The sequence below is a fragment of the Macaca mulatta genome, chromosome 3, assembly GCF_049350105.2.
Source record: "Macaca mulatta isolate MMU2019108-1 chromosome 3, T2T-MMU8v2.0, whole genome shotgun sequence".
In the NCBI taxonomy this organism is placed as follows: Eukaryota; Metazoa; Chordata; class Mammalia; order Primates; family Cercopithecidae; genus Macaca; species Macaca mulatta.
Genome location: NC_133408.1, coordinates 81,439,969 through 81,464,669, shown reverse-complemented (window position 1 = coordinate 81,464,669; position 24,701 = coordinate 81,439,969). Strand labels below are relative to the sequence as shown.

At 36.5% G+C, this 24,701-nt stretch overlaps 1 long non-coding RNA gene across 2 annotated transcripts in view; it reads right to left on the bottom strand.

Moving 5' to 3' along the window:
• Window positions 1–16,497, bottom strand: part of LOC106997431 (uncharacterized) — a 43,693-nt gene extending 27,196 nt beyond the window's left edge. The window contains exons 1-3 of one of the 2 annotated variants that reach the window (XR_013415881.1): window positions 16,378–16,497; window positions 15,991–16,049; window positions 15,754–15,878 (exon numbers count right to left, since the gene is read on the bottom strand). This is a non-coding gene — a long non-coding RNA (uncharacterized LOC106997431). Of the gene's footprint in view, window positions 1–15,753; window positions 15,879–15,990 lie in introns of both variants that reach the window. The other variant, XR_013415882.1, reaches the window with a different exon arrangement.
• Between the last annotated feature and the right edge of the window lie 8,204 nt (window positions 16,498–24,701).

The window sequence follows — 24,701 nt, the reverse complement described above, 5'->3', positions numbered from 1 at the left end:
ACTCCAACACAATCATTCTGTTGCTGTTGTCATTTTAACTTTTTCTTCACTCGAAAATATATGAGTGTTATAATTTTATTACAACCAGATTTTTTTCCATTTTATCTGTGCTGAGGTCATAAAGGTTGGCTAGCTCTAACCACATTTTCAACTATGAGCTCAATAATATTTGAGAAAGTCTAAATTTTTAACTATCGAACTATAAACCTTTGAAAATGTTTTCAACTTTTAAAATTTTAATCAATTTTCAGAAAATCAAAAGTCAAAAAAATGTTCCAGCGTGAGTTGCCAAAGCTAGAATTCCATCCAGACTGGCATAAACTAAAGTAACTAATGAACTTGAATTAGAACAGAACTGAAAAATGCACTGGTTCAACTCCACGGCACAGCTCCTCTATTTTGTTCTGGGCTCTCTGTTACAAAATAAAATAAAATGCTGAATTTGACTTCAGAGTCTATTTTTATTTAGCATTTCACAACCTTACATACACACACATACACACACTATTGGGCTAGAAATAAAATCCTGCTTTGGTTTGATTTCATGTTGACAAATCGTCACCCATTTATCCCCTAGTCTTTCCCCGGTCAATCTGAAAGAGATATTTTCTCTGTCTCTGTCTCTTTCCCCACCTACTTCCATCAGCATAACCATCACTCCAACCCCCATGTTCATCAATTTTTGTCATTTTTACATTATTTTAATTTTATTTATATCTTTCATATTATTTATGTAGTATACATTCCTAATTTATCATAGTTTTAAAATCTTATCAAAAGAAAATTTATATTTAATATTTTAGCTTTTTTAACTTTCTATGATTCATCCATATTGCATATAGTTTAGTTTATTTATCTTTCTCCTTTTTAAGATTCATTTGCGTGACTATACTACAGTTTATTCATTCATTCTTCTAGAAGAACATTTGAGTTATGCCCAACACTTCTCTATGACTTTTCTCATACATTGTGTTGTGTACAAGGCTTTCTCTTGGGTAGATACGGAATTCCTATGTGGTAGGATGTGTGGATATCCAGCCCTACACAGTGACATTAACCTGTTTTCTAGAAAGTCTCTATCATATACAAACCTAACAGCAGTGAATAATAGGTCCTCCCCATCCTTCATAAGGAGACACTTTCCAGCTTTGCTAGTCAAATGAATGTGAAATTGGGTCACATTGTGGGTTTGATTTGCATTTTCTTTATCAACAATCATGTTGATTTTTTTCAGACATCTATTAGAAATTAATACTTTCTCTTCTGTGTGTTGAATACCAATGGTTTTTTTGTGTGTGGTTTGTACTTTCTCTAGTGATGTTCAGAATTTTTTAAATTTGTTTTCAATACTGACTTTTCATCAGTTATGTGTTTGTTGAGAACATCTTCTCCTAGTTTTTAAAGTGTCTTTTCATGTTTTTTAATTTTAAAAAATCTTATTTTGAGGCAGGGTCTCACTACGTTGCCCAGGCTGGCCTGGAACTCCTGGGCTCAAGCGTTCCTCCCACTTCAGTCCCCACTGTAGCTGGGATTACAGGCAGGTAATGCCATGCGCAGCAGTCTTCATGTTTGGGGAGTGGTTCATGAAAGTTTTCATTTTCAGTACAGTCAATTTTATTAAGTATTATATAGCCTATATTTAAGTATTTTGTTTAAAATGACTTTTGCTATGTAAGGACTAAACTATTTATCCATATTTTCTTGTGAAACTTTTACAGTTTTACTTCTTTTCTTAACTTTTAATTCTGAAATGACTATAAATTCACAGGAAATTGCAAACTTTATAAATAAGTCCCCTCACCCAGTACCCCTCATCCAATTTCTCCCAATGTTTACATCTTCCATAGCTCTGGTACAATATCAAAACCAGGAAATTGGAATTGGTATAGCATAAATATGTTGTTCTGTGTCATTTTATGACATGTGTAAGTTCATATAACCCCACAGCATTCAAGGTGCAGGCTGGCCCACCACCAGCAAGATCTCTGTGCCACCTCTTTATGGCCATACCCGTCATGTCTCACCCATCTCCTTCCCCACCTAAGCATCCCTAATTTCTGGCAAATGTCAATTTATTCTTCACGTTTCTTATCCTGTCACTTTAAGAATGTTATATAAATGCAGTCATACAATGTATGACATTTTAAGATCAACCTCTTTTATTCAGCATAGTACCCTTTAGTTCCATCCTACTTGTATGTATCAATAATTAGTTGCTTTTTATTTCAAAATAGTATGTTATGCTACTAATGTACACAGTTTCTTTAACTATTCATCTGTTGTAGGATGTATTGGTTGTTTTCAGGTTTGAGCTATCACAAATACAGCTGCAATGAACATTCAGGGACAGGTTTTTGTATGGACATAAGATTTCATTTCTCTAGGATAAATGCACTAGAATTTGAATGCTAGGTTCAATGAACGGTAAGGGCATACACAAGTTGGGTTTTTGTTTTGTTATTGTTTTTGTTTTTGTTTTTTTGAGACCGAGTCCCTCTGTCACCAGGCTGGAGTGCAGTGGTGCAATCTTGGCTCACTGCAACCTCCGACTCCCTGGTCCAAGCGATTCTCCTGCCTCAGCCTCCCAAGTAACTGGGATTAGAGGCACGCGCCACTACACCCAGCTAATTTTTATATTTTTAGGAGAGATGGGTTTCACCACGCTGACCAGGATGGTCTCAATCTCCTAAACTAGTGATCCACCCGCCTCAACCTCCCAGAGTGCTGGGATTACAGGCATGAGCCACTGCGCCCGGCCTATACATGTTTTAAAGAAATGGCTGTAGGATTTTAAACTTGCACCAAAAATATGCTATAGGACCCAGTTTCTAACACATCCTCACCAGTGCTTGGTAACAGTCTGCTGGTATCAACATTTCAGCACTTGTAGTGAGGTTTGGAACACTTACCATTATGATCCTTTACCCTGCCCCAATTATAATTAACTGAAACATTTCCTCTACGTGCATTGAGGACCACATCAAACTGTGGTAAGATGCTTGCTTTAGCTGTCAAAAATAATTTTGAAAACTCAAAAGGAGAGAAAAAGTCTATTATTGACCCTCTTGCTCTTTCTTACATGCTTTCATCTGCTCTAATGTCCCAAGAGTCCTTTTATTAAATCATTTTCTTTCTGTTTAGAGAACTTCATTTAGCGATTGCTTTAGGGCAGGTCTGTTGGCAACAAAGTCTCTTAGATTTTCTCATCAGAGAATGTCTTGATTTCCTCTTTATTCCTAAAGAGTATTTTCATTGGGTATAAATTGACAATTCTCTTCCTTCAGCAACTGAAAAATACTGTGTCATTTTTTTCCTGACTTCCTTGATTTATGATTTTTTAAAAAATCTGCTTTCATTTGAGTTATGTTTCGCCTGTCATTTCTCACTGATTTTCAAAATTTTTTTTGTCTTTAATTTTCAGAAATTTAGTTATGATGGGTCTTGGAGAGGATTTCCTTAGGGTTATCCTGTTTGAGGTTCACTAGGATTATTGAATCTGTAAGTATATGTCCTTTTGCCAAATTTCAGAAATGTTTCACTGTTACTTTTTCAGTACTTTTTCTAAACATCCTCTTTGTTCTCTCTTTCCAGGGCTCTGATGACACAAATGCCATGTCTTTTATTAGAGTGAGTTCACCAGTCCCTGGGGGTTGGCTCAGTGATTTCAGTGTCTTTTCTCTCTGTTGTTCAGATTGAATAATTTCTTTATTATGCAATCCACTTTCTTATTCACTGAGCAGCTTTCTTAAGTAATTGTATGCCCATGTGGTTTATCTTTGTGTCTCTATGTCTTTAATACTTTTTTGTTTGGGGAGAGTCTTTTTAAGTTTGTTTCAAGACTGTTCGTAATAGCATATTGAAGAATATTTATCACAGTTACTTCAAAATCTTGGTCAGATCATTCTAACATTCTTGTCACTTCATTTTTGCCATATATTAATTGAGATGTTCCTGGTTTTTTATATGACTAGTGATTTTTCTGTTGAAATCTAAACATTTTCTTGTTATGGCATAAGAGTCTGGATCTTACTGAAACCTTTTTGGCTGGCTTTCTGCAACACAGCTGCAGCAGAAGTAGAGGGAATTGCTACCTCATTACGGCCAGGTGGAGCTCCATTGACACCTGAGCCAAGCAAGGGGCTCCCTCTTATTGCTGGGAAGGGTTGGAAGTTTCTGCTCCCCATATGGTCTTCACTGAAATACAGTAGGAATGGTCTGCTTACCAGTGGGCGAACGTGTAAGTCCTGAGCCTCTATTCAGCCTCATCCGATACCACCCTGTGAGTAGAGAAGGGTCCCTCAATCCTGATGGGTTGATGGGGAAGCCCAAGCCCCACGTAGCCTCCACCAACACCAAGGAGGAGTGTGACTACTGGCTGGGAGGGTGAAATACTGGCTCTTTATATGGCCTTCTCAGATACCATCCATGGGGAGCAGGTGTTGAAAGTCCCCAGCACAGCCTTTTGAGGGTGAAAGTCTAGGACCCTCCCAGCCTTTGTTGGTGGAGGAGGGGATGGTGCCATAGTTTTTCCTGTGACGTTCAGTTGCAGTCAAGCAGTTATTGCCTTTCCTGATCCTTTGACTAAAGGGGTCAGGATTTTCTTGAGGTTTTTTGTGTGTGATGGTTGGCATTCTGGGTTCCTGGCTTCTTCAACACCCAATCTGGGACAAATAAGGGGCAAAAAGAGCACCCAGGGAATTCACCAGCAGGTTGTTCTTTGGGGCTTGTGGTTCCCAGCCAGCCAGTCTGTCTCTTTTCTCCATCTTTCAGAGTCTTCTTATGCTTGTTTTATATATAATGTCTAGAATTGTGAAGTCCCAATAGAAAAATGGTGCCTACTCCATTTTCCCAGAAGTACAATCTATAACTTTAGATTCAACAACTGAATCCTTATTTTACTAGAGGTAACTTATGTATTGATATATAAGTGAGGTAGAGCTCCAATTTTAATTTTTTTGTGAATAATATATTTTCCAAGTTCATTTATTGAGCTCTTACTCTTTTCTCCACTAATATTTGCAATATCTATCATATTTTGGGACTGTTTTTCCATCATCGGTTTGTCTATTCCTACACCTTTACCAAACCAACTAAATTACTACAAAATACATGATAAGTTCTGGTTTCTGGAAGTTCAAGTCCTCATGTAGTGTTTTCCTTCACAATTGGCCACTGTAACCTTGGTCCTTTATTCTTCTGTACAAATTTTAGAATCATCTTATCAATTTGTTAGAAGAATACTAACTCTAATAGCTTTCTAATCTATATATAAATTTAGAAATAGTTTAAATATATCATCAGCTATCTTCCACATGTTATTAGGTTTTTCCTGACTTGATATTTTATGAACCTATTGTGAATGATGACTTCTCTTCATTGTTTTTAATTGTTCACTACAAATATAAAAATCTCTTTTATAGTTGTTTTATATGCAGCCAGTTTGCTCAATACAAGTATTATGTTTGATAATGTTTTGTAATCAGATAATTTAGAGGTTTCTATATAAATGTATATAAAATGCAAGTAACATTCCTTGTTCCTCCTTTCCAATCTCTAAACTTATATGGTTGCACTGACTAGAAGTTCCAACACAATGTTGAATAAAATTTGTCATATTAGGCATCCTTAATGCATTCTGAAATTCAAAGGGAAGCTTTCTAAATTTTCCCCATTTAGAAATACGTGTGCTTTATTTTTTTTATATCCTCTACCTGGTTAAGAAAGTTTCCTTATATTTCTAAATTACTAAGATTTAATTTTGATGAAAATCCTACATTTAATTATTAATTCATGGAGAGTCATATAAAAAAACTTTTTTCCATATATTGAAATTATCATATTGTTTATCTTCGTAAATCTACAAATGGAATGAATTACATTTATGAATGAATTTTGCAATGAATATTAGACAAAATACAATTTGATCATGAGTATTACCTTTTTACAAAAATTGGTGGAAATATCCATATAGATTTATATAAGTATATGCACACACAAAATTATAAAATACAAGAGAAAAATGATTCTGTGTGACCATTTCTCATAATATTTTTGCCTAGTTTTGATATTAAGATTCCTTGGCCTCAAAGGATTACGTAAGTTTTCCATCTTTTTCAGTTGTTATAAAAATCTGTATAAAACTGATCTCTACCTTGAAAGCTTTGCAGGCCATATGGTCTGATTTATGGAAAGGTGATTGCTTCATATTTAGTTATATAAATATTCAAGTCTTTAATACTTCTCAAATAAATTTTACTTTTTCTTTTCTTCTATTTATTTTAATGCCATTTGTTCTTCTTTTTCCAGTTTTCTAAAATGAAAATTAAGAGCAATGATTTGAGATATATTATTTTTGCTTATAAAGGTGCTTAGTGTTACAAATTTTCTATTAAGTACTGCTTTAGCAGCACTCTCCAAATTTTGATATATTGATTTTTCATTTGAAATTCATTTGAATTTCATTCATATGAATTATTTAGTGATGTGTTTTTCATTCCAAATACTTAAAGGTTTTCTGGAGATCCTTACTTTTTAGATTTCCAAATTTATTCTATTTTAGTCAGAAAAATATACTTTAAGTGATGAATTATTTCAAAGTTATGTAGACTTATGTCACATCCTGGAATATGGCCTATCTTTGAAAACATGTTATGTGTTTTGGAAAAATGTGTATTACATTGTTTTAGGGTAAAATGTTCTATAAATGTCAAACAGGTCAAGTTGATTGATGGTTAATTGTTAAATTCTCTGTATCCTCACTTATTTTCTGTCTATTTGCTTCTTCCAGTACTGAAAGGGTATATTGAAATATTCAACTATGATTGTGGATATTTCTATTTCTACTTTAATAAATTTTGCCTAGAGTGTTTTGAAGCATTTTTTTGTCAATTTAAACGTGCTGTATTCTCTTGACAAATCCACTCTTTCATCATTAAAAATGGCCTTCTTCGTTCCTGGCAATGTTCTTTGCTGTGAAATCTATTTAGCTGTTTCAGTTTTCTCTTAATTAGTGTTACTTTAACTTGTTTGTATCTTTATATTTCAAGCATGTTTTCTCTATGCAACATATGGATAAGTTTTGCTTCTCACATCTAACCCAACAATCTCCATGTTTTAATTGAGGCTTGCACAATTTACATTCAGTGTAATATTACCAATGGTTAGGCTTAAGTCTACTGTCTCACTGTCGTCATTTCTTATCCCCTTTCTTGTTTTGCCTTCTTTAGAGTTAATTGAATGCTTTTATGATTTTATTTTATCTTCTTTACTGGATTATTGGCTAACGATCTTTTTTTATATTTTAGTGGTTTCTTTAAGGTTTGTGGTATACATCTTTAACTTACTATAGTCTATCATCATATATTATACCACTTCGTGTATAGTATATAACCTTCCAGCAATATACTATTCTCCATTCCCAACCTGTGTGTTTTTAATGTCAAACATTTTATTTTTACAATGTTATGAATCCTTCACTAAATTGCTACTATTTCTGTTTAGACAATTATATTTTTAATTATTTCTTTTTAATTGACAAATAATAATTATGTATATTTATGGAATACAATGTGATACTTTGATCTATGTATACACTGTAGAAAGATTCAATCAAGCTAATTGACATACTCGTCACCTCACCAAAGTCATTTTTTGGGGTGAGAGTGTTAAAAATTAATTCTTTTAGCTACTTTGAAATACAAAATATATTATTATTAATTGGGGTCACCATGTAACACAATAGATCACTAAAACTTATTCTTCCAGTTTAACTGAGCTTGTACCCTTTGATTAACATCTTCCCTTTCCTCATCCCTCCTCCCCGTCTAGTGTCTGCTAACCATCTTTCTGTTCTCTTTCTCTCAGATAAACTTTTTTAGATTCCGCATGTAAGTGAGATCATATTTGTCTTTTTGTGCCTGTCTTATTTCACTTAGGATAATGTTCTTCACTTTCATCAATGTTGCTGTGAACGGCAGAATCTCCTCCTTTTTTAACACTATAGAGTATTCCATTGGGTATAAATGCCACATTTTCTTTGTACATCCATTCATTAACGAACACTTAGGTCGCTTTTATATCTTGGCTATTGTGAGTAATGCTGAAATGAACATGGGCATGCAGGTATCTCTTGGACACACCAATTTCAATTCTTTTGCTTATATCTTATACACTGAACAAATTATCTGAAAAAAATTAAGATACCTATCTCACTTATGATAGCATCAAAGAATAACATAAAATATTTAGGAGTAAACTTAAGAAGATGCTTTTACTGTACAATAAAAATTATAAAACATTGATGAAAGAATTGAAGACACAAATACATGAAAACATATTCCATGTTCATGGGTTGAAAACATTAATATTGTTAAAATGTCCATACTGTCCCCAGCAAGCTACAGATTCAACACAATTCCTATCAAAATTTCAATGTTATTTTTACAGAAATAAAAACTATTCTAAAATTTATGTGGAACTCAAATAGCCAAAGCAATCTTGAACAAAAACAATAAAACTGGAGGCATCACACTCCCTGATTTCAAAATATAAAGCTATTGTAATCAAAACAGCATAGTACTGCATAAAAACAGACACATCAACCAACAGAATAGAATAGAAAGACCAGAAGTATTTACAACCAGTTGATTTTTTACAAGGGTACCAAGAGCACACAATGGAGAAAGAACGGTGTTTTAACAAATTGTGTTGGGAAAACTGAGTATTCACATGTAGAACAACAAAATTGGACTCCTACCTCACACCATATACAAAAATCAACTGAAAATGGATAAAAGATTTAAACATAAGATGTGAAACTCTAAAACTACTTGAAGAAAACATAGGGGGATATCTCCACAACAATGGTATTGGCAATAATTTCTTGGAAAGGACTGCAAAAAGGACAGACAACAAAAGCCAAAATAGAGAAATCAGATTGCATAAAACTAAAAAGCTTTTCCACAGCAAAAGAAACAACAGATTGAAGAGACAACCCATGTACTAGGAGAAAATATTTGTAAATCATACATCTAACAAGGGACTAATATCCAAAATATATGAGAAACTCAAACAACTCAATAGCAAGAAAATAAAACACCTTTCTAAAAAACAAAGGATCTAAACAGACTCCTCTCTTTTTTTTTTTTTTTTTTTTTTTAAGACAGAATCTTGCTCTGTTGCCCAAGCTGGAGTGCGGTGGCGCGATCTTGGCTCACTGCAACAGACTCCTCTCAAAAGAAGAGATACAAATGGCCAAAAGACTTATGAAAGAAGCTCAACATCTCTAATCACCAGGGAAAAGCAAATTAAAACCACAGTGAAAAATCACCCCATAGAATGGCTAATATAAAAAAGATGAAAGATAACAAGCAGTGGTGAGGATGTGGAGAAAAGGGAACCTTGCACACTATTTGTGGAAATACAAATTAGTACAGCCATTTTGGAAAATAGTATCAAGGTACCTCAAAAAAATAGAATTCTATAAATAGAATTACTACATAATCCAGCAATTTTACTTCTGGAAAACTGTCAATTATATTTCAAAGAGACTTAAGTAATAAGTGGAAAATTTTATGTATTTATTCATGTAATTCCAATTTCAATAGTTTTTTTGTTAATTTTATAGATCCATATTTCCATCTGGTAGAATATTCTTCCTGCCTGAAGGATTTTCTTTAACATTTCTTATATGTCCGCTGGTAACAGATACTTTCTGCTTTTGTATGTCTGAAAAAGTCTTTATTTAGCTTCATTTTTGACATATTTTCAACAAGTATAGAATTCTCACTTGGCATGTTGGACTTCTGTTGTTGCTGTACTTTAAAAAATGTTCTCATGCTGTTTTCTTACTTACATGGTTTCCAATAAGAAATCTGCTGTCATCCTTATCACTGCTGGTCTGAACATAATGCACCTTTTTTCAAGCTGTTTTTCCTAGTTGTTATTAGCAACTAGTGTGTCTTATTTTTCCTTCACCACTGGTTTTGAGCAAACTGGTTATGATATACTTTAGTTTTGTTTTCTTCATTTTTCTTATACTTAAATTTATTTAGCTTCTTAAATGTGTGGATTTGTAGTTTCTATCAAACTTGGAAAATTTTTGACTATTCAATATTTTTAAGCTCCTCCCCTCTGTCCTCTCAGGCACTTCAATCACACATATATGTGGCTACTTGCAGTTGTCCCACAGTTCTCTGAGGCTCTGTTTATTTCCTCTCTACCAGTCATATTTTCTTACTTATTTGCATGCCTTGTAATTTTTATTAAATTTCATACACTGTGAATTTTGCTTTGTTGGGAGCTGGATATTTCTGTATTCCTATAAATATTCTTGAGTTTTGAGCAGTTAAATCTTGTGGAAACAATTTGAAACTCTGGGGTTTAATATTCTTTAGTTGTGACCAGAATAGTGCCCAATCTAGGGCTAAATATTTCCCTCTATTGAGGCACAGCCTTCTTGTGTACTCTACCTAATTCTTAATGAATCTCATGCCTTTCCAGGCTGTCTGATGGAATTAATATTCTTTGCAGCCAAGTGCGAGTATTGGGTACTGTTGCTTTTCATCCTTCCAGATGCTTCTTTCCTTGGCGTTGGGTAGTTTTCTGCAATCAGGGATTTTGTGAACACATTGTATACCATCTGCAAGTTGCCAGAGTTCTTTCTGTGTGCCCTTTCTTCTCTCAAGCACCAAGTTGAGCAAATTTTAGCCACTTTGTTACCACTGACTCTCAGCTTCATCTCTTCAACTCAGAACTCCACTAGGCTGTCTGGGTTCCCTCTTCCTGCCCCTGATCCTGGAAACCCTCTCAAGGCGGTAAGCTAGAGAAATTATAGGGCTCACCTTGTTCTATTCCTATCTCTCAGAGATGATGGTCATTTACTGCCTGATATTCAGTGTCTTAAAACACATTGTTTTATATGTTTTGCTAATTTGTTTTGTTTCAGGCAAGAGGCAAACATACACTCCATTACTTTCCCCTGCCCCAAAACAAAATTCAGTACATCCTCACTACATTTTTGATCTTGGATTTTTAATACGACTTAAAATATGTATTTAATGCATTTTGTTTGTTGTCCTTTGAAAGAAAGTTATTTCCCAAAAATGTGATTGATTCTATCCACTATGTCAAATAATTGCTTTAAGTTCTATGTGTAAAAGGTTAAAGAATCTCATTGGATTCGAACAAATCCCATGGCAGAATACATTTTATTAGATATATATTCTACTAGATGCCATTTCAAATATATACACAAGATATATATTACTAAATATAAGAGAAAGATATATGTATGAAACAAAATGACATGGAAAACATAAAATATAACAGAGATGCAGAAAAAGAAAATTAAGGAGATGATAAGCAGTGATCATGATAAGACAGGAAGAAATTTAAGGAAAGATTGCTTAATAGCATGAAGAACAATATCTTGTTTTGATAAAAGTATGACACAGATATACCAGTCATGAACGAGGTGCTGGGAATGAGAAGAAACAAAAATCTTGTTGAGCATCAGGAAAGCTCTAAAATTAAGAATCTGACAAAGAGAAAGGAGGCTGTCATTACTAGTCATAATGAGTCCAAATCAATCATGATGCATTGCCTGGGGGCTGGGCTCGTTCCTGTCTCTCACAGAATCAAGGTTCTTTAGCAAAGAATCGTGAGAAAATTAGAAAGGCAACCAACAGTGCCACAGGAGCAGAGCCCTCAGAGTCCAAAGTGCATGGTGGATAATGATAAGGGGGACTCCCCTCACCCTCTGAAACACTGTCTGAGGTAGTGTTGTCACAAAAATATTCTTTTTGCCTCAAATGCACTACACATTTTTTAAATTCAAGTGTTCTTATTACAGATTTTTCTCATGTTGCTCCACCCTGCACTCCACAGCACTCAGAGTCGTCAAATGTCATACAGCTCGTCTGGCAGATAGTCCTGCACTCATAATCATCTCTCCAAAGACCAGCACTACTTTCTGCAGGGCTGTGCTCATTTTGAAGCTTCTTTTTCCTTCCAGAAACTTCTAAGTCCCTCACATAGTTACTTCTAATCTACTAAGTGGATGTCAAGCTTAATGGAGTTTAAAGAGCATCAATTTTAGATTTAGCAAACTGGGTTTGAACCTTGCTTACATAATCTCCCAGCTGGTGAACTGGCACACATAACCTGTTTTCTCACATAAAACTAAGATATAAGATCCATCCTTTAGAAATGCCTGATACACAGGGGGAAAAATGGATAAGTGTTGGCCATGATTGTTAGAAAAATATCCACTTCACTCTAGTGCATGGGTTCTATGCGCAATATGCATTGTGCATCTTAGCTTTTATGATTTGTTTCAGAACATATTCAAATTAGATGTTCTTTTAAGTATATGTATTTTGCCACAGAATGGGAGTGGAGAAAGCAAATAAAATTTGGAATGACATGAACAGAAAAATTTGTCAAGAAGTATTTCAAAAAAATTGAATCGTAATGTATTTATGAAAATTTCAGTCAAAATAGCCAGTGGTAAGAATTAGAGTTGAAAGCACCTACCCATTACACACAGGAGTAGAATGCTCACTTAAGGAGACAATGCAAAGCCAAATGAAATAAATAAATGCAAGTTATCACAGTCCCTAGGATTTTAAAAAATCCTTCTTTTTTTCCAAATTAAATCCTGTTTATGTCCTTGGGAATGAGTCAAACACACAATGCTGAGACAAGTAAAAAGAATTCAGTGTTTATTTCCCACTGGTATGTGTTGAGTCATTACCGGTGGTAAATAACTCTTTCACATGAATTATCCATAAAAGATCGAGGAAAATTAAGTACTGACAAGGTTTCAATTACCAATCATTAAATCAAGAAAAATTTTCTATTATTCCATTTCTTCTTAATTAACTCTATCATATCTGACTTAATGGTTCTCAACTTTGTGCCTTCAAGATAACAAATAAGGGGTTACTCTGTGCTCCTGATGAAGTTAAATGTTATTCTGTGTATCCCAGTATTTTGTTCCTCCTGATTTCTGAGATGTTAGATTTAGAATTCCTAAATGTCTGATGTTAGAATTATTACTCCCATATTACAGATAATAAACTGAAGCTCTCCAATCTCAGCAGCATCACGGGACATATAGCTAATACATAGAGGGCTGGCATCTGTATCCAGGTGTGCTTAATTACTCCACCTCACTATTCACAGGGTAGTGGTTCCATTTATTATGAACAAAACACGAGTCTATTTTTTCTTACACTAGATGCTATGGGTTAAATTGTGCTCCTCACCAAAAAAATGCATACATTAAATTTATAACCACCAGTACCTCAGAATATGTTCTTATTTGGATACAGGGTCTTCAAAGAGGTAATCAAGTTAAATAAGATCATTAGGCTTCACCTTAATCCAATATGACTAGCACGTTTATTAAAATAAGAGATTTAGACACATATACACAGAAAGAAGATGTGAAAAGAACGAGAAGATAGCCATCTACAAACCAAGGACAGAAGCTTTACAAGGAACCAGCCCTGCCAGCACCTTGATCTTGGAGATTTCAGCCTCCAAAACTGAAAGAGAATAAATTTCTGTTGCTGCAGTCACCCAGGCCGTGGTACTTTGTTAAGTACCTAGCAAGCTAATGTATTTCCATCATATTTATGACAAGCTTATACACTTCCATTGCATTTACTACAGCATCTTGATATGCATTTATTGAAGTCATTGATTTAAACGACACTGCATGCCACAGGGACCAGGAGAGCCCCAGATCTCACCACTAGAGACTCAGTCACTAGACTGATGTGGGTGTCACAAAGAGATGTGCTCTGAAAATGGCTCATTTCTCATCCTTGCTCTGCCATCTCAGCTGGCTCCTTTCTGCGTTTGTGTATGCCTGGTATATCCCCAACCACAGTCTACCCTCTGTGAGGGAATATAACATGTATGTGTCATTCTCTCTCACTACAGAGTGGTTACTTAAAGGTAAAAGGCCCAAGATTAATTTATCTCTAAATCTCAGGCAGATATTCGTCCTGAGCACATCAGTTACTAGAGACACACTGCATTGAATTAAGTTAATACTCATGGTATGTTAAAGCTGAAATAATACTTAAAGATCTTCTAGTTTTTGGAGAGCAAAACTGGGTCCAAGTGGACTGAAATGGTATATTTCTTCAGCAATTGGCCAAAAGAAATCTGACCCTCAGAATATCTGCTTCCAATTACCTCTTACTCTCTATATGCATCTCTCTCAAATTTAGCATACTATTTTGCATTTAGGTTTAGTTGTCTTGTTCTTACAAATTTGTTGGTTTTTACATTTGTTTATGGATGATAAACTTCTCCCTTTTCCCCTTTGTCTGTTTCTGTGAGTTATTTTTAAACCTGGATTGTAATAAGGGAAATTCCTTGGAAAATAATTCTTAGGAAAACTGGCTCTGATTACTTTCTATTGAGAATTCTATTGACCACAGCAATCCCCATGGCTGTGCTCAAAGATGCATTGTATACCAAAAGACATTCCATTCCACATGGTCACATTAAGGAACATTGGTTTTGTCATTCTCTGTCATTTTCCTTCCGTTTTCATGTTACTCAATGATGTTCTTTGCTTTCCCCCACAGGAACAGCTAACAAATATCATGAGATAGTTTTACTTAAGAAAGTAGTTTGCAATTCCAGGAATTACCAAATGTCTGAATCAGCATATTAAATACACTCAGACCACATTCTCTGAGTACCAGTATTTTTTTTTTGGTCCCCAGTTGACTGCCTTAGGTCAAGAAGGGTTGAATTGAATTAGAAGAAGTAGGAAAAGGAGGAAAAAGGAAATGGTATTTTAAGTAGAGGGGAGGACATGAGCAATGGGATGGGGTGACAAAGTTGCACACAAGTGAAGGAGCAACACAGGAGGGGTGGGGAGGCAGGGTACCAGCAGGAAGAGCTCTGAAGGAGGGCCCAGCTAGAGTTTATGCTATATATTACAGGTAACAGGGAACCAGAAAAGTGTGTGGGAAGAGTGACATGATTGGGCCTTGTGTGGGAAATACATTGGAGTAATTGCACTTCTCGTTTGAGGAGGGAGTACAAGGTAGGCAGAAAGATGAAACCAAAGGCTTTAGTAGTAATCCAGATGAAAACAGATAATGGTTAGAAATCGGGCTTCGTAATGAGCAAAGAAGCAGATAAAACCAGGACCATATCAGAATTAAAATGAACCAGAGTTAGTGAAAAGATGGGATTGTAAGAGAGATGGCTGTGGGATGTTTTCATCCCACAGAAGGGATGCCTCAGGGTGGGGGTGCCACTGGCTGAGATACTGACTGCAAGCAAAGCAATACATTTTAGGGAGGGTGACAGATCTATTCTGAGCTGTGGTGGAATGTCCTGGTAGAAATGTCATGCAGGCAGATGAAAGTTTTCACATGGTGTCACAAGAAAGCTTGGGTCACAGGTGTATACTTGTCACTTATGAGATGAAGATGTGAAGTCAAGAGAGAGGCTGAGCTAACCTGGAGAGATACACAATGTGGAAAGGGAAGAAGCTAGAGTCCGAAATCTAAGGACAGTGCCACTTAAAAGGTATGTTGAAAGGAAAGACGGGGAAAAGGGAAGAGGAGAAGAACTGAAAAAAACAAAACCAGAGTTTTATACACTAAAGTAAAGAGAGTTTCATGAAGAAAAGTACGATCAGAATTGTAAGTTGATATGGGAAAGTTGAATACGAGAAAGAATGAAAAGAAGCGGAATAATCAGAAAATCATTAGTTACCTCTGAGGAAGCATTTCCAGTCCCATGGTTATGTGATAAGGTATAGAGATCGGCCTCAGTTTTGTTGAGAATCCAGGAGGAAATCAGCAGAGGCAGCATATGTAGGGAATTCTTTCAGAAGTTTTCTATAAATTGATATAAAAGCAAATTGCAACAAAATGCATTCAATGTAGGGAGACCAAAGCAAATATAGAGGCCACCATATAAAGGAGTGAATGGTAGCACCACATGATGTACCTGAGTCAAACTTGGGAGAACTTTCTTCCTCTTCTTCTGTATGTGTTCCTTCAAAAAATCTTCAAAGGTTATTACACTATTAAAGATTTGCTACAATCTTCGGGAGTTCTTCAGCTAATCAATCACATTTTCCTTTGCAAGTCACGTGTCAGAAAATTTACACTTTGTTAACACAAGTAATATTCTTCACTGGGGGATAACTTAATCCAGCTTCTCTCACTTGCCCCTTTGCCATCCTCAGATATATCTAATCATGAGTCACTTTTTGCTCAACTGGTACTCCTGATAGGTTCAAGAGATTTTTCTACATAAAGTGGCTCTATGTTTTGAGATCCTGTGGCCAAATCTGCCTTTTCCTTATCCATGACCAGCTCTAAATAGGAGTACCTGGTGTCTGTAGCAGGGTCCCGGGGGCGGGGGGTGTTGGCAGCCAGTGAGGACAAAGCTGGCAAGGGCTAGCAGTAACCAGCCAACGGGTCCTACCATCTGAGTTCCTATGACAAGTTCTCCACCTACACGATGAGGTGTTTTAGAGCTGTGGTCAAACGTTTTATATAAACAAGAGCTGAGACCACAAACTATTAAGTGCAACATGTCAGTTAATAATTATTTAGTGTCCAGTGCCAAGAAAGTGCTTCTCACACAGAGTGTCCTTGAAAAGAGAACCATGATATTTACAATGCCAAGAGGACTTGTGAAGCAAGGCTATGTGCCAAGCAAGTACGCATGTGCAGATTGGGCTAGGCCAAGTTTGGCTCCATTTAGAATAAAAGCTTTGTCTTTCTCTGCTTCTACTATATGCAACAACTATTTTATTTGGTTGTTTTATTAGCAAGTAAGCAGAGCTGCAGAAAAGATTAATGCCATTTGTATGACTTTTCTTTATTGCAGTTATTAAGAACAATTCTTTCCTTATCTTTAGTGGTATTTGTATTTTTATGTTACATATTTTTTTAATTTTGAAACTACAGAAAATATTCCCTGTAGCATAATAAATACATTAAGATTACTTAAAATCCCATTATTGGAGAAAAGCACTTTTAACATTATGTTCCAGTATTAATACATAGGAAAAAGATATAAAAATACCAACCAAAAAGATTTCCATAGAAATTATTTAGTGGCTACACAGCATTTCATTGTTTGGATGTGTCATATTTTATTTTAAAAATCCTCTGTTGCTGGATATTTATGCTGAATTCAACTTATTACTATTTTTAACAACACTGAGAAAACTTTTACATATATATATTCATATATGGCACAAAATTTCCTTGACATACTTTTGATAAACGGGATTGTTCAAATAGATTAGCAATATTTCAAATCAGATAATAAATGGTGTTTGTAAAGCACTTACTGATAAGATACAATTCCTAAAGTGTATTTTCAAACTCAAAGTAGACATATATTTAACTACCCTCCACCTATGAAACAAAACAGAAAACAGAGTGGAAAATCGTGCTAAGATTAAACATATTTCTCATTTATTGCCTGACCTAATTTGGTCAGTCACCTCTAGTTACCTTTAACAGTTTGAAGTCTGCGAGAAAGGCCTTTGACTCATGCTTCTTTCTTTAATGAAATGATTTCTTCCCTTTTTAAATTGTAAGCCTTGTTTGATGATAGAGCAAAGGTTTTTCTAGAGGAAGACAGCTGCTCACCAGTGTCACTGATCCTGGTTCTATTTTCTAGCATGAGGGGCAATTATCAAAGATAATTCACCACAAACAGTCTATTTTTGTTATTAATCCACTTTCACAGGGTGGGGAAATAAAGATAAACTAAGGACGAATCTATAAATCATTTACATTTTTCTTCTTTATTAGGACAGAATCCATGACCAAATCATCTTGGAATCCTGCAGAGTTCCTGGTGCTTAATACTAACTCCATTTGGACCTTAACCACTTCATTTGATCATTGCAATAGCCCTGTAATATTGGAAAAGGCAGATATCATTTTTCCCATTTTGCCAATGAAAATGAAAGACTGACAGGGCAGAAATGCAATGAGGCTAGCCAGGCTAAGAAGGGGGGCACATTTTTTTTTGTAAGAAAGCAACAGAGAATTCTCTCTGGCTGGGAAAGAAGAGATGTATAAACAAGAACAAGGAAACTGTTGCTTATCAGATCCACAAAGCCCAGAGGATTTAATTCAGGCCAGTGCTACTATTGCAGGTCAGATTACAAGGAAGAGTGTTAAGAGGGAAACATATGTTGAGGTTTTTGCCCTGGCTATTTGTGTAATGTCCACGTAAAGATGTGATTAAGCTCTGTACGTGTGACACTACCTCTTACTGTACAATCAGAACTTCAATCAGAGTCATTATGAAGCATCTGTCTTGAGGGTATGACTTTTAAGTCTAGGTGTAATGAGGCTGCAATGATCTATGGCAGGGGTTTCCAACCCCCAGGCCACAGTACTGGTCCATGGCCTGTTAGGAACTGTTCCACAGAACAGGAGGTGAGCAGAGGTGAGTGAGCATTACCGCCAGAGCTCCGCCTCCTGTCAGATCAGCACCGGCATCAGATTCTCATAGGAGCACAAACCCTATTGTGAACTGCAGGATCTAGACTGAGCCCTCCTTATGAGAATCTAACTAATGCCTGATGATCTGAGGTGGAACAGTTTCATCCCAAAACCAACCCCCTATCCCTGGTGCCAAGAAGTTTGGGGACCGCTTCTCTGTCGTGTCAGCCATCATACACCTGGTGTGGTGGGCAGTATGGTGGACTTGGGGGGACAGAAACCAAACCTGAGAAGTTCATGTTTATTTCAGTTATTTAAAATTACACATCTTATATATAGCTTCCTCTTCTTTATTTAAAATTACTCATCTTATATATAGCTTCCTCTTCTTTCTCTTTCTCTGACTTTTTTATTTTTTGTCTCTCATTCATCTTTCTCACTCTTATTCAGAGAGAAATTAAAGGGGCAATAACTTCAAACACATAGACTGTGACCAGTTGACAAATATGGGTGCTATGGGGGCTGGACTCAAGTTTATGTTATTTCCTCCATGTTTTCCCATCCACTCTATCACTAAAATAGACTTCCATGGACACACGGGGCCCACATGAGCATCCACACCACCTTCCCCGAGAGCGCCATAGGACCCTTCTCCTGGGCCTCTCTTCCATTGCTGTCTGCAGTCCAGGGGCAGGCACCACCAGTCAAGAGGCTGATGACTTACCTAAAACCACACAGGTAATGGCTAATTATTGTGCAATGCAGATGTGTAACAAACAACTAAATTACCCTAGCAGCATACAACAACAAGCACTTCATTTCACTAGCCACCTGTGGGCCAGGAGGGCAGTTACGGTCTCAACTGAGCAGTTCTACTGGTCTGAACTGGGATCATGGGGTTCACTTAGGTGTTGCAAGGCTTTTTAAATAACAAAATGGAATTCCAAATAAAATTGTATTCATGGAAAATATTGTACTTACTCCAAATTGATGCACACATGTTTTGGCAATAAGGAAAGACTTTACATTTGTTGTTTATGATAAAATTAAGAATATTATTTATTTTTAAAAGGTGCATAAACCCATCACCCTTCTGCAATTATTTCCATATTTGTGTATTCTCTTGTATAAAAAACAAAGAGTTATTATAATATATATCCCATTTTATATTCTGCTTTTTCATGTTTTCAAATCTCCCTGTTATCAGTTGTGAGTTGACTAGAGATTGGTTGCATGGCTTTGCTGATCTGGACTGGGCTCTCACACATGTCTGGACGCAGTGAAGACAGCTGGTGAAAGCAGAGAAGCAAGGGATACCACAAACACGTGCACAGCCTCTTAATGCCTAGTGCTCGAGGGTTGCACAGCATCGATTCCTCACATTCTATTTTCAGACTTTGGAAATGGGGAAATTCATTCAATCTCTTGATTAAAGGGACTCCACAGTCACATTTCAAACAATTTGGAAACAGGAAAGGCTGGAGAAAAGAACCCACTTTGCAATGAATCCCCCACTCCATGAATCCTCCAGCTGGTCTAGCTTGCTGGAGGAAGAGCCATTTGTCTACAATGGGGCCACATTAAATAAGCCAGTACCCAGCCAGCCACCAGGCATGCATGAGAGATCCACAAGAGCGGAAGAACCTCCCTGACAAGCCCAGCCCAGATTGTCACAGCAGACGTGTGAGGAATGTGTCAATCACTACTACACCCAATAAGTGATTTGATTCAGGGCAGAATTCTAAGTCTTTTGCCTACCAATTAAATGTTCCTACCCTGAGCTGTGTTATCCTTTGTCATATTTGTTGAATGAGTTAAGAAATGAAAGAACACATGAATCAACATGAATAATCTAAGGTTAAGATTCTAAAATAGTCTAGATTTAGTTGTCTAGTGTGCCATCATTTTTATGAAAATGTAAGCTCTATACGGTCAAGAATTTTATTATTTTCCGCCTTCAGCTCCTAGAACAGTGAAAGCCACACAGTAAATATTTGTGTTTATATTATAGATTTCCAGCTGTCATTAATGAACTTCTCTAAAAACACATTTGCTTTAATTATTTTATTCAAAATAGATTCACATTAAATTGCTCTCTCATATAGGTCAGAGTGGAAGAGCATAGTGAGGTGTGTAGGGAACACACCCCAAGGCCCTCCTGAATTCCCAGACCCGCTAGCACCATGCATCTCACAGGATCACCCCAAAAGGGAACATGAGGCATGGAGATCAGGCCAGGCAGAACTGACAAAGTGGGTGACTTATTCCTAAAAACCCCTTTCAGAGAGAAAAACATGAATTTAGGGGCTTAACCACAAATGCTAACTGTGATTATGAAAAATACAGCAGCTACTACCTCTATATAATAAATGATGAACTTATTCCAACTTTTATTTACTAAGAAATGTTCCTTGAACCCATGTATTAAAAAAAAAAAATCAGAAAGATATTTCAGGTATTCAGTACTATGCTTCTATACTTCGTATTTATTTAAAGCTTATAAACATTTGGTCAAAACATTTGACAAAATCTGAGTAAGGATTTCTAAATTTTTAAGAGGAAAATTCTTTCCATTCCTGTTCTAGAGTTCACTGACCATTAGTCTTTTAACTGCCATATTTCCTCCTGTTCACAATAACACCCTATTATGGCATATAGACCATCTTAAAAATTAGCATCACGTTACCCTTACTAATCCTGAGAGAGTAGGAACTCTTCATCAGTCTTACTTATTGGTCATGTAGGGAAAAAAAGAGATTCATTTTTAGATGCCGAGAGTTTTACTAGATTCTGGTTTTAAGTATAGCAGTAAAAATTGTTTTTGACCCACACCACAAAAATGTCCAAATTTCTTTCATTGCCAAAAACACACACACACACACACACGCACACATGTATGTGCTCACACATCCGCTTGAGTGTGCATGAGTTAAAACGTGGAGTTAAAATGTGTGAAATTGTAGGAACTCAAATATTTAAAATTATGTGAACTACTAAAAGGAATACGGTCATTCCTGTGTAAGAGACTCACATGGTTGATCTAGAGTTTAAAATGAACAGTTTACAGAAATATAAACACATATTTAATATTAAATAATAAACAATAATTAATAATAACAATAATTAATAATAAATAATAATATTATAATTAAATTCCATATCTCAAAAAATTCCATAATAAGAAATTCCATATCTGAGAAAAAGAAATGGAATAGCCATAGAAGAATGATATACTTTTACAATTTTAGCATCTAAAGGGCACTCAACCCCTGCCCACTCTACTCTGCCACTCGTTAATGAACTTTGAGGACAGTCAAGTATATACCTCACCCAAAGCTACCCAGCCCAGAGATAAGAGGCCTGGTTCTCAAACCCAGGAGTCAGGTGTTTTCTACTTTCTCCCAGTGTATTTCTTTATAGAAAATTGTAAGTCTTAAAACTAAGAGCTTGATTATAGGTTGTCTAGGTAAACTTCTTCATTTTTTAACTGGAAAGGGAATTAAAATGTCCAAAATGAAGATCGCATGGCTGGGCATTGACAGATCTTGAATCCAGGAACCTCAATTTTAAACCATTGTTTTTCCCACTTTACTAAACTCTCTTTTAATTTTATTAGATTCCAGGGATAATTTTGCTTCACATGCTATGATACATATCCGTTTTTAAAAAGCTTCATAATGCTCTGAGAATAAAAAGAAGGGAACACATCTTTAAGCTTAGTAGCAAAGTTATGAAAACATAAATTTGTTAATGATAGTATGGCATTGACTTCAGCATCCCCAGATCTCATTCTTTATATGCGAACATCTATGAGCAAATGCACTTAGTATTTGGACACAGGAACCACGTAACAGCTATTAACAGCAAGTGAAAAATATTTCAAACACTACATACCCCAACTCACATTTGAGTAGCAGTTAAGTTCTTGTTCTTGAAACTCTGCCATTTTGATCTGTTACATAGGGGCTCATTGTAAACAGGAGGAAATACGGCAGTTAAAAGACTAATGGTCAGTGAAATCTACAACAGGAATGGAAAGAATTTTCCCCTTAAAAATTTGGAAATCCTTATTCAGATTTTGTCAAATTATTAATTAAAACTAAAACTCACAAGGTCAAAGTATAAAAATAACAACCAATTTGCTCTCCTCTGGAGAACACATATCACAGGATGCTTTCTTCAGCCCCATACTGTCTAAACATAGTTTTACAGTCTCTGCTGCTTGAAAACCCAGATATGCTCTTTGCAGATAGGTTAAAACCTCACATACAGGTAACCACGCCCCCCATGGGAGGTAGCGCATGGGTCCCACATACAGGACAGTCCATCTGCATCACCATGACAACAGCCAGGAATGCAGCTCACAGGCCACTACTGCAGGCCTTGGAGCCAGGCAGACCTGGGTCCAAAGCCAGCTGCACCAGCTACCTGTGCTGTTTGGTTATTTATTTAACCTCTCTCAGGCTGTGAAAATAAATTAATTAACCCATGTGAGGCATTCAGCCAAATGGCTGGCACACAGGAAAGTGGTAGCATGTGTTATTTTTGTAATCATTATATGAAGAGCCAGCTCAAGCACCTGAGCCTCTGCAGACACATGGAAATGGAATCCACTATTAGTTTAACCGTTTTCCTGACAGTTGCTAGTCCACATTACTTACAATTCAGAGCAAGTGGTTTTCCCTTCGTCTAAACTTTCCCCTTCATTTTTATGGCTGCTTCACCATTTCTCAGAATTTCTGTTGCCCTCGACTTACAACTTCCACACACACTCACCCCATCTCAGGAATAAAAATAGTGATCCATTAAAAAAATTCAAAAGCATCATTTCAATCTAAGTCACACTCTTCATGCATGGCTTCTCTGAACTTTCTTTGTCCTTCCTTCTCATAATTATATGTCACATTGGGCATTTTAATGTTCTAATTATCCATAGGTCGAAACAGCAGCGACTGTTTCAGAGTTGTAGCAATCCACTTGACAAATCTGGAGGAAAAATATGTTTCATACTGACCAAAGCACATTTCCTTCCTGATATTTCCTTATTACCCCCTTTTGACATTCAAGTGAAGGTGATTGCCAAGAAAAGATTTTCATGGTAGAATACTGAACATAAAAGAGCCAGTTCTTGGATTTTAAATCTCAAAAGTCAGCAAGTATGTGAAAACTTTCCCCACTTTTCACAATAGAAAAAATCCCCCACATCATGAGAGGAACAAACAAGTGTGGAAGGACAGGAAGCTTGAATATTCAGCAGCATCGCTGACTTGAGGTCTGAGCTCCAGGTCCACTCCAAGGCCACTGTAAGGCAGGTCCAGTGTGAGAAGAGAACATTCTAGACAGGCCTGGGGAACCTGAGGGCATAGTAGAGCTTCACATGTCCCTCTTGTTGAAGCCCCAGGAAGCAGCGCAACCTCAAGCCCGGCAAGGGAGCAGCAGGCTAGAACGGCCTGGGACAACCTCCAACAATTTCCTGTAGCCCAGACTGCTGCAAAAACATGTTTCCCATCTCCCCCAAATAGCATGAAACTATAAAGAAGATTAGTCAGATGAAGAGATAATTAAACTGAGGATGAGGCCGGGCGCGGTGGCTCATGCCTGTAATCCCAGCACTTTGGGAGGCCAAGGCAGGCGGATCACAAGGTCAGGAGATCGAGACCATCCTGGCTAACACGGTGAAACCCCGTCTCTATTAAAAATACAAAAAATTAGCCGGGCACGGTGGCGGGCGCCTGTAGTTCCAGCTACTCGGGAGGCTGAGGCTGGAGAGTGGCATGAACATGGGAGGCGGAGCTTGCAGTGGGCCGAGATCGCGCCACTGCACTCCAGCCTGGGGGACAGAGTGAGCCTCCCTCTCAAAAACTAAATAAATAAATAAAAATAAAAATGAAAATAAAACTGAGGATGAGATCACTGAAGAACATAGTTGTGAAGATGCATGCCAACATCTAAAGAATAGGCAGAATTAAAGACGGCTCAGTGGCTACCAGCCCAGAGAAGCACTGCAAAAATCATAAATCATTAGACCTAGGGCATCCTCTGAGAAATAAAGGATAGAATGAGGACACCTTGAGTTGTCAAGCATTAGGTTTCAGAAATTAAGGAACTCAACATAGAAATTGTGTTCAGGTACCAAAAAATAAAGTTACATTTCTTGCACACCTAAATTCATAAATATGTCAGTTCATTTATACAACATAAACAGACACTTTTTAAAAACAGCAGGTATCACAGAAACAG